Source organism: Canis lupus, chromosome 22, assembly GCF_048164855.1.
Source record: "Canis lupus baileyi chromosome 22, mCanLup2.hap1, whole genome shotgun sequence".
NCBI classification, from domain to species: domain Eukaryota; kingdom Metazoa; phylum Chordata; class Mammalia; order Carnivora; family Canidae; genus Canis; species Canis lupus.
This window is the reverse complement of record NC_132859.1, coordinates 941,257-955,341: the sequence shown is the minus strand read 5'-3', so window position 1 is coordinate 955,341 and position 14,085 is coordinate 941,257. Positions and strand designations below refer to the sequence as shown.

The 14,085-nt window shown below is 35.2% G+C and overlaps 1 protein-coding gene and 1 non-coding gene across 2 annotated transcripts in view; both read left to right on the top strand.

Annotated features, from left to right (window-relative positions):
- RSRC1 (arginine and serine rich coiled-coil 1) overlaps nucleotides 1–14,085 on the top strand; it is a 398,138-nt gene that overhangs the window by 123,071 nt on the left and 260,982 nt on the right. The gene's annotated exons all lie outside the window — the stretch shown is intronic.
- Nucleotides 10,478–10,586, top strand: LOC140614550 (U6 spliceosomal RNA). Its single transcript, XR_012015388.1, has one exon. It is a non-coding gene; the product is annotated as a U6 spliceosomal RNA (small nuclear RNA).

The window sequence follows — 14,085 nt, the reverse complement described above, 5'->3', positions numbered from 1 at the left end:
TGTCCTCATAAAATGAGTTTAGAAATATTCCCTTTCACTTTTTGGGAAGAATTTGAGAATGATAGGTGTTACAGTTTCATTGAATGTTCAATAGAATTCACTTGTGAATTTAGTCCTGGACTTAGGCTTCTTGTATGTTTTTTAAATTTTTTTATTAAAGATTCAATCTTTTTACTAGTTATCAGTCTACTCAGATTTTTTATTTTTTCATCATTTAGTCTTGGAAGTACATGTGTTTCTAGGAATTTACCCATTTCCTCCAGGCTTTCCATTTCATTGGGATATAATTTTTTTGTAATAGTATTTTATGTTTTTTTTTTTTGTATTTCCTTGGTGTCAGTTGTATCTTCTCTTTCAATTCTATTTCTTTGTGCCCTCTTTTTTTCTTACTATAGTGAAAGGGTTTTTTAAATCTTGTCTTAATTACATTGATCTTTTCTATTACTTTTATAGTCTATTTCATTTATTTCCAATGTGATCTTTAGTATTTCTTTCCTTTTACTAATTTCGGATGTCTTTTTATTGTTCTTTTAGGTGTAAAGTTACATTATTTAGTTGAGATTTTTCTTGATTCTTAAGGTAGGCCTGTATGGAATTTTAAAAAATTCATTCTGACAGTTACTCTCTTTTAATTGGTATGTTTAACTTACTAAGCTTAAGTTATTTTATAATTTATGACTTCATTGTGTATAGTTCCAAATGGATCCATTTCTATTGCCTTTGAAGGCAATCTGGGATTCTCTTAATTTATTCTCAGCAATTGAATTGCTAACTTTTTTTTTTTAAGATTTTAATTATTTGAGAGAAGAGAGTACAAGTATGTGTGGAGGGGTGGGGAGAGGGAAAGGGAGAAGCAGATTTCTTGCTGAGCAGGGAGCCTGATGCAGGTCTTGATCCCAGGACTCTAGGATCATGACCTGAGCCAAAGACAGACGCTTAATTGACTGAGCCATCCAGGCATCCCTTGAATCTCTAATTCTTAAATACCATCAAAGAGGCCATAAATATTTCTTAAAAATTTCTACCCATTGTAGTTTTTCTTAGAGAAAGATTTGATCTGGATTTATTTAGTCTGCTATTATTAGAATCTGAGTTTCCATCTTATTTTATTACTTCCAATATTCCTCAGTGTGAGGAGATCAATTTGTTATCTTTTGTACTTTCTATTTTCCCTTCCAAATGATTGTTCTTTCATTCTTTGGTCCAAACAGAGTAAGTTAAAATACATTTCTGTGGAGCTTAAACCATTCATCATGAAACTTTCTTTACCTTTCTTTTGGTGCCCTATATTTCCTAGATAATATTCCTCTTTCATGAAGACTGGCATCTAACTTACTGTTGTCTTTCCTTGAATCCATGATCTAAGTCTTCAGTAGGCCAGAGCTCCTCTTCGAATCTCAGATACGTATTTATTAAGTGCATGTTCCAGAACCTTAAGTCCAGCCTATCTAAAACTAATCTCATGAATCCACCCAAAGTTTTTCCACATCCACAAAATAATTTTAAAAATTTATACAAGGTTATACTTCTGCTGATGTCCAACTAACTGCTTTCAGACCATTCATCACATAGATAAGAACTATGCTGTTATTGAGTATACAATTTTTACATGGTTCTTTGGAGCTAATGGTTATGACATTTTCTCAGCCCAAAATTGTAGCATATGATCAGACAAACTTGTATGTACCTACAGGGCTACTAGATTATAAATTAGTAATGAGTATTGCATTGTTTTCTCTGAAAAAAAAAGCCATAATGTTTCACCATAGTAGATATAGTGGATATTATATTAGACTGGTAAGTGTGGGCTCTAGTCCTGGCTCTTCTGATTTACATGTGACTTTGGGTTGGTCACTTCATTTGTGGGTTTATATTCTTTAACTGTAAAATGAGAGGGATAGAGTATATAGTCTCTGAAGTCTCCTTTCGTGGTAGAAGATTAGCTTACCAGTCTTGAATGAAGAAGAGTATATATAATATTTCTGATTGAAGGGGAGGGAAGGGGGGATCTCAGGATAAACTTTAAGTTATGATTAGGTTCTTCACATTAAATTAATTACCCTAATTTGGAATCTCCACCTTTTCTACATGCAAGGACAATGATAACTAAATATAGCTTAGGTGTTACCATCTAAGACATGCCCTTCTTTCTTTCTGTCACTAGTTTATTTGTGTGAAGTACCGACTGTGTCTGGCACTGTGTTGTTGCTTGGAGATCCCTCAGTGATTGATAACCATTAAGGTTTCTGAATCCATGGAGCTTATAGTCCAGTGAGGGAAAATAACAATTATGGAGTCACATAAAAAAACATAAACTTTCAGTGGTGATAAATATCATGGATGAGATATGCATAGTACTTTACATAGCATATAATAGGGGTGGGGATTTGATTTACAACAGTTAGGCAGACTTTCCTAACGAAATGAGGATGAATAGAAATCAGTGAAAGAAGGAAGAAGAACATTATAGAGAGAGGAAGCATCATCAGCAGAGGTCCCTGGATGGGAGAGAGACTGATATGAACAGTAACTGGAAGATGGTCAGAGTAGCTAGAATGGAGAGGAGGGGGGAACACAGTGTGAGTTGGGGCCAGGGAAGCCGAGAGGGGCTAGATTCTGTAGGGCCTTGTAAACCTGGTTAAGGATTTTGGTCTCTATCTTAAGAATAACAGGATGCCTTTGAAGTGTTTTAATCTGATTGGTGACATGATCAGATTAGTGTTTTGAAAAGATCACTCCAGCTGCAGTGTGGAAAACAGATTGCGGGATAAGAGTGGATGTGGAGAACCAGATTAGTAGCACAGTAGTCTAGGAGAGATGTAAGAGTAGTTCAAACCAGGGCTGGATTTGAGATATATTTATGTATTTAATGATGGATTCCATTTGGCAAGAAGGATGAAGATACTAAGGATAATCAGGAGTTTTCTGGTTTGTATCATTGGAATGAGGTTTTGTGTTTTTTGTTTCTTTGTTTTTTTTTTTTGTTTGTTTGTTTGTTTTACTGACCAATGTTTATTCTGGAGGAGACCATGATATGACAGGAGATCATAAGTTTGCTTTGGACGTTCAAAAAGTGAAATAAAGTAGGCAAGAGGATATGTAGGAGTGTTCTTGCCTGGAGTGTTGGGTTTTTAATTCCTGTTTATCTTGAACTCTTTAGATATTTTGCTTGGAATTTGATAACTGTAGAGACCTATAAAGGAGAGGCTGTAGTGACCAAAGCAATATTTCCCATATGGAAAGATTAAATGACAGTGACTGCTGAATCTGACCCATGGGCCATCACAAAGATAAATACCATGTGCCATAGATTGCTTTGGGGGCTGTTAAAATGTGTCTGGCACTGTTATGGTTATTAGAGATTGTGAAGATGAATACGACATGGAAACTTTCATCTAGTTTGACAGTTGGACACACAAATAGATGATAACAATGTCATGTGAGTGCTATGACAGAGAGATGCCCACTTTACTAGAGGAGCATATCAGAGAGCAGCTTAACCCAAAATGAGTCAGTTAAAGGATATTTTTTAAAGGTGTTCATACCTAAGCCATCTGAAAGCACAGAACATGGAAGAGGAAGTAAGAAGGAGAGGGGAAAAGGAGAAAGACTTAAGCAAGAGGGATCATAGATTTTTGGGGAATTATTTTTATTCCCTCCTTTTGGGTGAAATTACCATTTTATTGTCAGACAAAATACAGAAGGTGCATTCTGGAAACAAGAGAGTGACATTTAGCTTTGTTCTTCCTTTTTTTTTTTTTCTCTCTCTTCCCCTTCCTTTCTAAACCTTTCCTCTTTTTTTCTTAATAGATAGTATACTTATATAGTTCAAAACTTAACATTATATAATGGTATACACCTACATTAAAGAGTTTCTTCCACCTTATCTCTTATCCACTCAATTCCTATCCTCACCCCAACCCCCAGAAATCCAATTCACCACGTTTATTAGTTTCCTACACATCCTTCTAGGATTTAAGAAAGTTATAAGCAAATGTAAATATATACATTTAAATTTATCTTTCCTTTTGAGATCATTGTGACTAAAATAAATTTTAGCAGAGGTTATAAAGAGGCAATGTCAGAGGAGTTTTGAGTTGAACAGTTTTAAATCTGAGAGGCAGCACTAAGGAGAATGGGTCGAAGATTGAAAGACCATTTAGAAGTTTTATCGTAAATACTGTTGAGAGAGCACTGGTGAAGCTTTAGTTAAGGTAGTGGTAATAGAGAATAAGATAAGTAAAAATAAGTAAAGAATACCATCCAACTGGATCTTGATCTGACTTGGATTCAGGAACTAACTGGTTATTTAATACTAAACAGAAGTGTGGAGACTCTAAGGGTTGTGTTTGGATAAGTTGTGTGAATGAATGACACATGGAAAGAAGGATGTAAACCATTGTAAACCAAGACTGTATCCATGAAATGGGAAAGAAGCTCATACAGAAGCCAGGTTATACAGCACAATGATTAGTAGCTCATACACTAGTTTTGTAGACCTGATTTTAATTTTTTATTTTTTAAAAAGATGTTATTTGCCACAGAGAAAGAGCACAAGCAAGTGGAGAGGCAGGGAGAGGGAGAGGGAGAAGCAGGCTCCCTGCTGAGCAAAGAACCCAATGAGGGGCTGGTTCCCAGGACCCTAGGATCATGACCTGAGTTGTAGGCAGATGCACGCAGCTGACTGAGCCACCCAGGCAACCATAGACCTGATTTTTTTTTTTTTTTTTTCCATAGACCTGATTTTAAATCCAGCTCTTCCATTTACTGCCTATGTGATCCTGGGCAAGTCACTTAATCTAAGTTTAAGATTTTTTACCTGTAAAATGACCATGATGAACACAACTACCTCTTGGGATTGCATGAGGATTAGAAGAGATAATTGTATCCAGGGCTCACAGAGAAAGGATGATCATAGATTGGGAGGTCATTTGACCATATGAAGTGAGTGAAGGTAGAAAACAAGAGGGTGGTTAAGTCAAAGTAGAAAAGATCATGAACTAGTTATCTGGTTATTTTGGTAATCTGCCAGTAGTTGACTTGAAAATGCCACGTTGAGTTCTTTGGACCTCAGTCTGTCTGTCTATAGCATAATAATGTTAGACTAAGTGATCGTTGAAGTACTTTTAACTCTTTTCTTTGATACCATAACTAGCTGTCTTTGAACTCTAAAACCATATCATCTATGTTAGAGGTTTCAGAATAAAAACTACTCTTCTTTCAGATGCTATTAATTTTTTGACTTGGATTATGACAACACTCATAGTTTTACCTCTGTTATACATTTAAGTTTGTTTTTATGTGGCTGCTTTCTGAAATAATTTTGTTGTTTTGGCCATAAAAGTATACATTTTTCTTTTCTTTTTCTTCTTCTTCTTTTTTTTCAATAACCACCTTGTAAAAAGACTATTGTTTGCCTTGGCCCTTTTAATCTGCCCATGAGGAATTCAAGCCGAATGATAGGGAGCTGTGAAAATCCAGTTAGTGTGAGCTGTAATCTTTTTTGCTGGCTTTAAATAGTTAGAGTACCATGCAGACACCCTGCAGATAACTGAATCAAAACATAAAGTGATCACCTAAACATGGATTATGCCTTTGCTGTTACGGAACTACAGTAGAAATCGCTAATAACCATTTACTTCTCAGAAAAATACTTGATCGTGATACCAAATAAAATCAGGGTGAGACATTAAAAGCTCTCTTTCGCAGGTAGGCACCCTGGTGTTTGGGAAAAGCGTTGATTTCTGAGAGTCTGCTATCATCCAGTATTCGTGATGTCTTCTATTATAGAATTAGGAAAACACCTTTATAGAAAGAGAATATTTATAATCCTCTAATCTTTCAGTTGTCTTCTACTTCAGATATTGCTCAAGGAAAACAAACTTAATATAATCAGGCTTTTTGAACTATAATAAAACACAAGAACAGAGTATGTTGCCTCTCTTTTTTTCTTATAAAAGAAACTGGTTTCACTAATGCAGTTTATTGAATTGAGGTAGCAAAATATTCTCTAATAACTTTGTCAAGTGGAGGTCTATTATTCTAGGTTTACTGGCTGCTTTTTTTTTTTTAAGTTAAAAGATGGATCTCTCATCCATTAGATTCTGCATTAGAGCGATGAGAAACACTGTGTGCAGTATGCCGATGCTGCCTCCTAATTTTATTAGCTTTCCATTTTCTAATACTGCTGTTGATAATATTCTGGTGAAGTTTATAAAATAAAATAGGCTATTTGTTGAAACCAATATCCTAGTGTTGCTGGCATGATTCATGCTATATTAGGAGTTCATAAGTCATTAGTAATCTTTTATGTTCAGTGTATTATCCTGAGCAGCAAACTTGCACTCCTTTGTTTTGAAAGATTCATAGGGTCTATTCCAGGACAAAGGTTTCATAAAGTGGATGCCTTCCCTATGCTTATCACTTTGCCTTAGGCAATTTATAGAGCTCAGCATGCCAGGTTTTCAAAATAGAGGAGCCCACTTTTTATCAAAAATATAGATTCTGAGACTGTGGTTGCCAGTCCACATTCTCAACACTTAGTTTTTCTTTAAACTTTTCATTATAGATACCGTAAGACCTAAAAGAAAGTGAGAGATTGGTGTGACGAACCCGATTTATCCATCTTTTACTTCCAACAATTTGCAACATGTGGTCTGTTTTAGGTATGCTGTGTACAAATAGTTTTGAAAAACTATTATTACTATTATTTTTTAGATTGAGGTATAATTGATGTATCACATTCTATTAGTTTTAGGTGTACAACATAATGATTCGATATTTATGTATCCTGCAAAATGATCACCACACTAAGTCTAGTTGCCTTCCATAGTAAAATAAGCTATTATATTGCCTAAGATATTATTATTATGTTGCTGAATGTCTCCATGAAAGTTCTAAAAGCCATTGCCGTTTCAGTGGAGTAATGAGTTTGGGTATGTGGTTAGATTAATAGTATTATTAAGAGGAACATTATAAATTAGATTTTTTAAGAGCAGTTTTAATACTCTCATTTGCATACAGTATACTGTGTATGTTGTGTAAAACATTCTGACCAACAGATATTAGTGGCGGAGTATCCAGGCATTTGCTAATAATGATAGCATTACTTCTCCCTCATTTAGCTTCCATTTTCTCACTTGTAACTATATTTGTCTCTATCCTTTCCAAGCTGGGTACTCCTATAGTCATGCCAAATGTAAGGCTCAAACTTGTGGCCCCGAGATCAATAGTTGCATGCTCTACCATCCTATAGTCACATCTTAAAAAGTTAATAAGTTTGTCATTATCACCAGCTGTACCCACCCCATGAAATCTTGTTAGCATATATTCCTTTCTCTGTCTACCACCATCTATATTGCCAACTCAGTTACTTTAGTATCCTCTATAAAAATGTTTGACCTTATTGAGGCCATCAAAAGAAAAAGCATTTTCTTTTTTATTTATCTGCACTGATACCTGAATGAAGTGATATTTCCACTGATATGGCCCAAGCCAGTTCCGTTTTCCACCAGCTTAGTGTCTTAGTGGGACTTCTTTCTTTTCTTTTCTTTTTTTTCTTTTCTTTTCTTTTCTTTTCTTTTCTTTTCTTTTCTTTTCTTTTCTTTTCTTTCTTTTCTTTTCTTTCTTTCTTCCTCCTTTCCTTTCCTTTCTTTCCTTTCTTTCCTTTCTTTCCTTTCTTTCACTTTTGCCCTCCCTCCAAACCATTATCTACACAGCAACCAGAGAGATCTCTTAAAAATATTAGTCATCCTCCTTCACCTCTCTGCTTAAAATGCTACAGTGACTTCTTACTGTATTTCTTACCTTGAAATCAAGGTTTGGCAAGCTCATGTACTCCAGCTTATCCTACCACTCATTATGCTCTAGCTGCACTTTTTTTCCATCTTCCAGATCTTTGCCGTCGCTGTGCCTCTGTCTAGAATGCTTTCTCTAGGATCTTTGTGTATGGCTTCTCATTCTCATTATTTAGGTCCTTGGTTCAAGTATAAACTTTTTAAAGAGGCTTTTCCTCAACACCCAATGTAAATTAACCATCCCCCACTTCATTACTCTATGCCAGATTTATATACTTCTGAGTATGTATCACAATGTGTAACCATCTTAGTAGTACTCCCACCAGAATGTCACTTTCAGAGGGGCAGGATCCTTGTACCCGGCTCTGTTCCCAGAGCCTGACACATAAAAGGTGCTGAAGTAAGATTTATGCCTAAGTGAGTTAACTGATTATGTTACTTCAGTTTAAGCTCAGGTTTTTTCAGTGGGTTATCTATAACTTTCATTTTTTAAATGAATTTTTAATTAAAATTATTAGTATAGGTGTATGCTTCATAATAATTATTTTTTAAATTTAGAATACATTAAGTGAAACCTCTCCTTCACTCTGCTCCATACTGTCATGCATCTTGCTCTTCAGAATTAGCCATTGTTTACATTTGCATGCATGATTTGGGGTTTGTGTACTTTCATTTATTCATGACAATAATATACAAGGTATTACACGAATGAAATTATGCTATATAGACTTGTGCAAATTTTTTTTTATTGTATGGTAACTCTTGAGTACTAAGACCTAATATTTTCAATTGTGAAATCATAAAATTTCTTGCTTTAAGGAGTAGATGTTAAATCCATATTCTAAAGTTAAAACCTTTCTTATTTCTTCTGTATAAAAGTAGTTGAACTGTAAAGTTTTAGAAGGAAATTGCCAAGGCTACTGTATCAATGCGGATGAGATATAAGGCAGATAATCAGAATTGGAATTTTCCTCAGCTTACATTAGAACAACTCTAATTGATTATAAAATTTGAAAGTTGTTTTCACCAAATTTCCCTTACAAAAAAAAAAAAAAATTTCCCTTACATCAAAAACACTACCAGTTGCACTATGTTAAGTGGTAACTACTAAATCATAAATGATCTGGCCTATCTCATAAACCTTTAACTGGAACTTTAAGTATAATATTTCTATAAATAAGCTGTGAAAGCTTATGTATGGTCTATACAATATGACAGGTGGTCAGACAATTTGAGAGAAGAATATCAAAACTAACAGTTTTTAAAACTGAAAAATAAAACAAGACATGTTTTATATATATATTTTTTTAAGATTTATGTATTTATTCATGAGAGACACAGACTGAGAGGGAGAGAGGCAGAGACACAGGCAGAGGGAGAAGCAGGCTCCATGCAGGGAGCCCAATGGGGGACCCGATCCCGGATCCCAGGATCATGACCTGAACTGAAGGCAGGCGCCCAACCGCTGAGCCACCCAGGTGCCCCAACATGTTTTCTATCTTAAAGAGAATTTAAGAAGTATCTTTTCTGAGTTATTAGTAAATGTTTTCAAAGCTTGTGATAATAGGAATAAAAATTTTTTTTTTAAACCAGGTAATTCGCCTGTGATATATTTTCTTCCTTTTCCTTGACTTAGAGGAAAAAGATAAAGAATTCCCCAACATTTGTATTTGAATCTCTTTCAGATTATGTTTTTAAACTATCAATCTTGATACTTTTTTCCACCTCTTTACTTTTTCCCTTTACAAAACCCATCTTTTGTTTCTCTCGATAATGATGCTGAGCTCTCAATGCCTCAATACTAAAAGAAATGTTATAGACTGTCATGTTAGATATATGGCAACAGAGACCTAGTCCAGCCTGTTTTCTTTACAGATGAGAAAACTGAGGCTCCCAGAGGTTAAATGATGTATTTTTCCAAGGTGGCTATCAAAGTGAGATTTTGTAAGTTAATAGATATATAGTTGGATAAATAATTCTTCTCATTGAAGTACATGTTTTGTACTTAGACATTTTGTATCTTTCCACTGTGACTAACTCCAATATATATTTAAAAATGTGTTAATAAATATGGGCATTTTTCTGGGATTTTAAGATTCAGTGAACCTGCTGCCTCTTGATAACTCATTAAAGTCCATTCCTCTACCTGTGACTGGCTATTCCAGTTACTGCTGTCCAGAATTAAAGAGTTTGCTGTTCTTGTTAAAAAGAAAGACTTGCATCCCTTTGGGCTTAGACACAATTAGAAGGTATAGGACAGATGAAGGATAAGTATCACAGATATAGTGACTTCTTGGGGTTTTCTCACAGATATAACCAAAAAGAATTGTGGGAGAAAGAAAATCTTATACTTAACAGGAAAAAAAATTTAGGGAGATTGAAGTGTGAATACATTCTAATGGTCCTTAAAAATATTTTTTATATAAACTAAAATTAAACACTAAAAATAACACCTGGAGAGAATGTTAATTACCTCTAGAATAAGGACTGCTTGATACTCTTGTATCAGTTAGGGACCGGTCAGGAAGGTGAAACCACACTAGTTACCTTAATAGAATTTTTTATGGAGAATTGGTTAAATAGGTATGGGAGGGTGATGCAAAAGGGGGAACACTGAGATAGCAGAGATAGTATTAGAAGGATCCAGTACTGCCCCTGGGGAAACAAAGAACAGAGGTTGGGTGCTCTCTTCAGCAGCACATATACTAAAATTGGAACAGTACAGAGAAGGTTATAGCATGGACCCTGCACAAGGATGACATGCAGATTCATGACACATTCCATTTTTTTTTCCAGGATCTTTAGGAGGGGGAGAAAGAGGTTGGGATTATTAGGATTTAGGATCTCAGAGAAAGGCAGAGCTTTGACCCAGACCTGCGAAGAGCGAGTGTTACTTTACTAGTATTGGTACTTCAGGGGCTGGTAGGATGGATTCCACAGAGCTAAGAGCTGAACTTTTGGAAGGGGATGCTGCTTGGCTGCTGCTGGTGGCTGGCCTCTGAGGGAGTGTGATGGGTCTGGTTCTGGGAGAAGAGAACAAGGACAATAGAAATCGGAACCAATTCTACTAAGGAGTTATTTCTCTAGAGTAAAGGGTTGTTACTGGGGCAGCCCTGATAGGAGCACTAAGTAAAACAGGGACGCCCTCCTCACTTTCTGGAATGATTCAACTTCCTTCCAACACCTCTGCCTAGCAGAACCTAACAGGGAGCTAGCTGGCAAAGGAAAAATGCCATTTACAGAGTTCTGTAATAGATACACGGCAGAGGCAACTGCTTAATAGCTAGCATAACCGTTCGTTGCCATTTTCATCCATTTATACTAAAAACTTTCCATTTCTCTTCACTGAAGTGCTAATAGTTGTTTATATCCATTGGTTCCTACTGTTGTTCAATAGATAACAAATAACTTGAATGTCTGAGATTATCAGTGAGGTCTTTCTCAATCTGTGTGCCCTAAGCCTGGTGTTATGTAAGGTTATGTATGCTTTTGCCTACATTGCTAACTTCATCATGTAACATGTAGCTCAGTGTCCTCTTTCTATAGTTCTGAGTCTTGAGTTTACTTTCCTCTGCACATTTTCACTGCAATAACCTTCTTTTTGCTCTTTTACTTTCCTTCCCTTTTCTGTACCCACCTGGAGTTTCCTCCTGGACTGGCTCATAACAGGATTGATTTGTACCGTGTGCATACTGGAACCAAAAATGATGGGTTAAAATGTGTATACTAGTAATTAAGAGCCTTTTAACATTTTGTGTAAGGGAACTTAAGATTGAAGGATATTTTCTATATACCATTGTTCTCCAGGTTTTTTTTTTTCATTATTGTGCCCCTAAGGAGAAAAATAAATTTTAAATCAATTTAATCAATTTTCACTTAATTTAATGAGCGAGAAATTAACAAAATTAAATACTAAGAAATAAGATTCCTGAGTTGAGTTGAGCTCTGGAAAGCCACAAATCATTTTAACATCTAAAAATTTGTCTGCTCTTCCCCCTCCAATTGAGAATTCAGAATATATCTATATAATATACATGCTGTATATTAAGAGATTGGGTTCCAGTACAAACTCAGTTCCTAAATACAAACTCATTTACCAAATAAGGGTCTCCTTCTCTTCCTTTCCTCCTCCCGTCCCTAAAGTAGATCAGTGGCTTTCAGACTTTTCTTATCCCTCCTTTATTCCCTGGCTTCCTCTTTCCTTTCTGTTCTTTCCTTTTTTCTCCTTTACTTGCTCCATTTTTCCCCCTTGGCTGGGGTGAGTGGATGGATTGAGATCCTTTTACTCTCTTGTCGCACATGCAAAGATAGTTTGGAAACCATTTAGTCTATGATCATGTCATATAATTCAATAAATTGAAAGGCAACTTGGAAAGCATTGGAGAGAAATATGGGCTAGGTTTCTGGACCAGGGTTCAGAAACTTTTTTCCATAAAGATCCAGATAGTAAATATTTTTTGGCTTTGTGGGCTTATAGTGTCTGTCAAAACTACTCAGCTCTGTGGTTGTAATGTGAAAAGCAGCCACAGACAATAAATAAATGAATAGGCATGTCTTCATTGCAGTAAATTCTACTTACAAAAGCAGGTAGTGGGGCCAAGTTAACGTAAGGACTATAGGTTGTTGTCTCCTGGCCTAACATGCCAAAGCCTTCTGAATAGAATAGTGTCCTTCCAAATGAGGTGCAACACTTGGTTACACCCTCCATAATTTATATAGTTTTTAGCATATGTCTATAATTTCCTAGTTTATTGAAAAATTTAACAGATGTACTACTGTATGAATCTATTATGTTGCCATTTTTAAGAGTAGCATACTTTGCATTGTATAGATACATACTAACCATTTAATAATTCTGTGTCTTCGGACATGTAAGCTGTTTTCATTTATTATTGAAATAATGGATATTCTTGTACATAAATATGGTACATATACATATATGTATAGATACATGTTCATATATATGTACATACATGCAGAAATATTTTGTATATAAATATCTTTGTGTATATTTTTTATATTTTTGTAATTTCCTAGAAGAGAACTTGATGGGTCAAAGAATACTGGTTTTTATGAGGTTAACAAACATTGTCATTTTGTGCCTTGAGAAGGTAGTATGAATTCCCCTTTCTTCTCTCACCCCTAGCAGTGAATAAGTGTCTTTTAATATACCAAAAAATATTATTACCTTAGCCGAAAATTTATTGACTAAATCAATAATTAGTACAGTTAGTATAATATGGTACTTCTTTCCATGAACAATGGAAAATTTACTTTGTTATTTCTGAATACAATACCCTTTCTATAGGGAATTTAATGATGCTCTTTCTTAACTGTTACCAAAAGGGATAGATACTGACAGATCTAATGAAAGGATGGCTGAGCACCCAGGAAGTAAGTCTTCTGGTGCTTCAGTGAAGCCATTTCAGACCTACTTATTGTTGTGTTATAACAAAGCACAGACAGATGTTCATGCATTTGTTCATCAGCTATCCCAAGAAGCTAATTCCATTCTCAGAGCTCTATTTATATGAAGTTCAAGTAAACCATTAGGAACTGTATACTTTGTATCTGGATGGCTTTAGCTTCTTTTATTCTGAAGTTAATGGGCAGGGGTGATCCTCTCTTTTTAGATCATATGCCATGACTTTTCCCTCATAGTATCTCAATTCTGATATCACTATTGATAAAATTCCTGGAAAAAAATTATTGAGTTAACATCACCTCAGGAATGGGATGCCTAAAACACCAGGTTATAGGATTTGTCAAATTAACATCAGATGAAAACGTTTTAATACTGAAAATAGTAAAATATGGGCTTTTAAAATTATTTTTGTGTTTTCCAAATAGTTTTATAAGTTCCAGATTTCTAAATGGAGTAAATAGGGATGCCTGGGTGGCTCAGTGGTTGGGCGCCTGCCTTTGGCTCAGGTCGTGATTCTGGGATGTTCTGCCTGTGTGTCTCTGCCTCTCTCTCAACCTGTGTCTTTCATGAATGAATAAATAAATCTTTAAAAAAATAAAAAATAAATATAGTAAATAATGCTTTAGGACTATGTGGTATATGTATATATTTTTAAAGGGTAGCTTTTCTTTGCTTACTAAATGTGAAGTTTTTGTGTTTTTTTTGTTTTTGTTTTCTGCTGCTGTCAGGTTTGAAGGAGGTAAGTTCCTGGCTGGAACTGAAAGTACTGAAGAGGAATTAATATACCCAATTAAGGTTTTTTTGCAGCTCTTTATTTGACATAATTTCAAACTTACAAATACGTTCCAAGAAAAGAACTCTCAT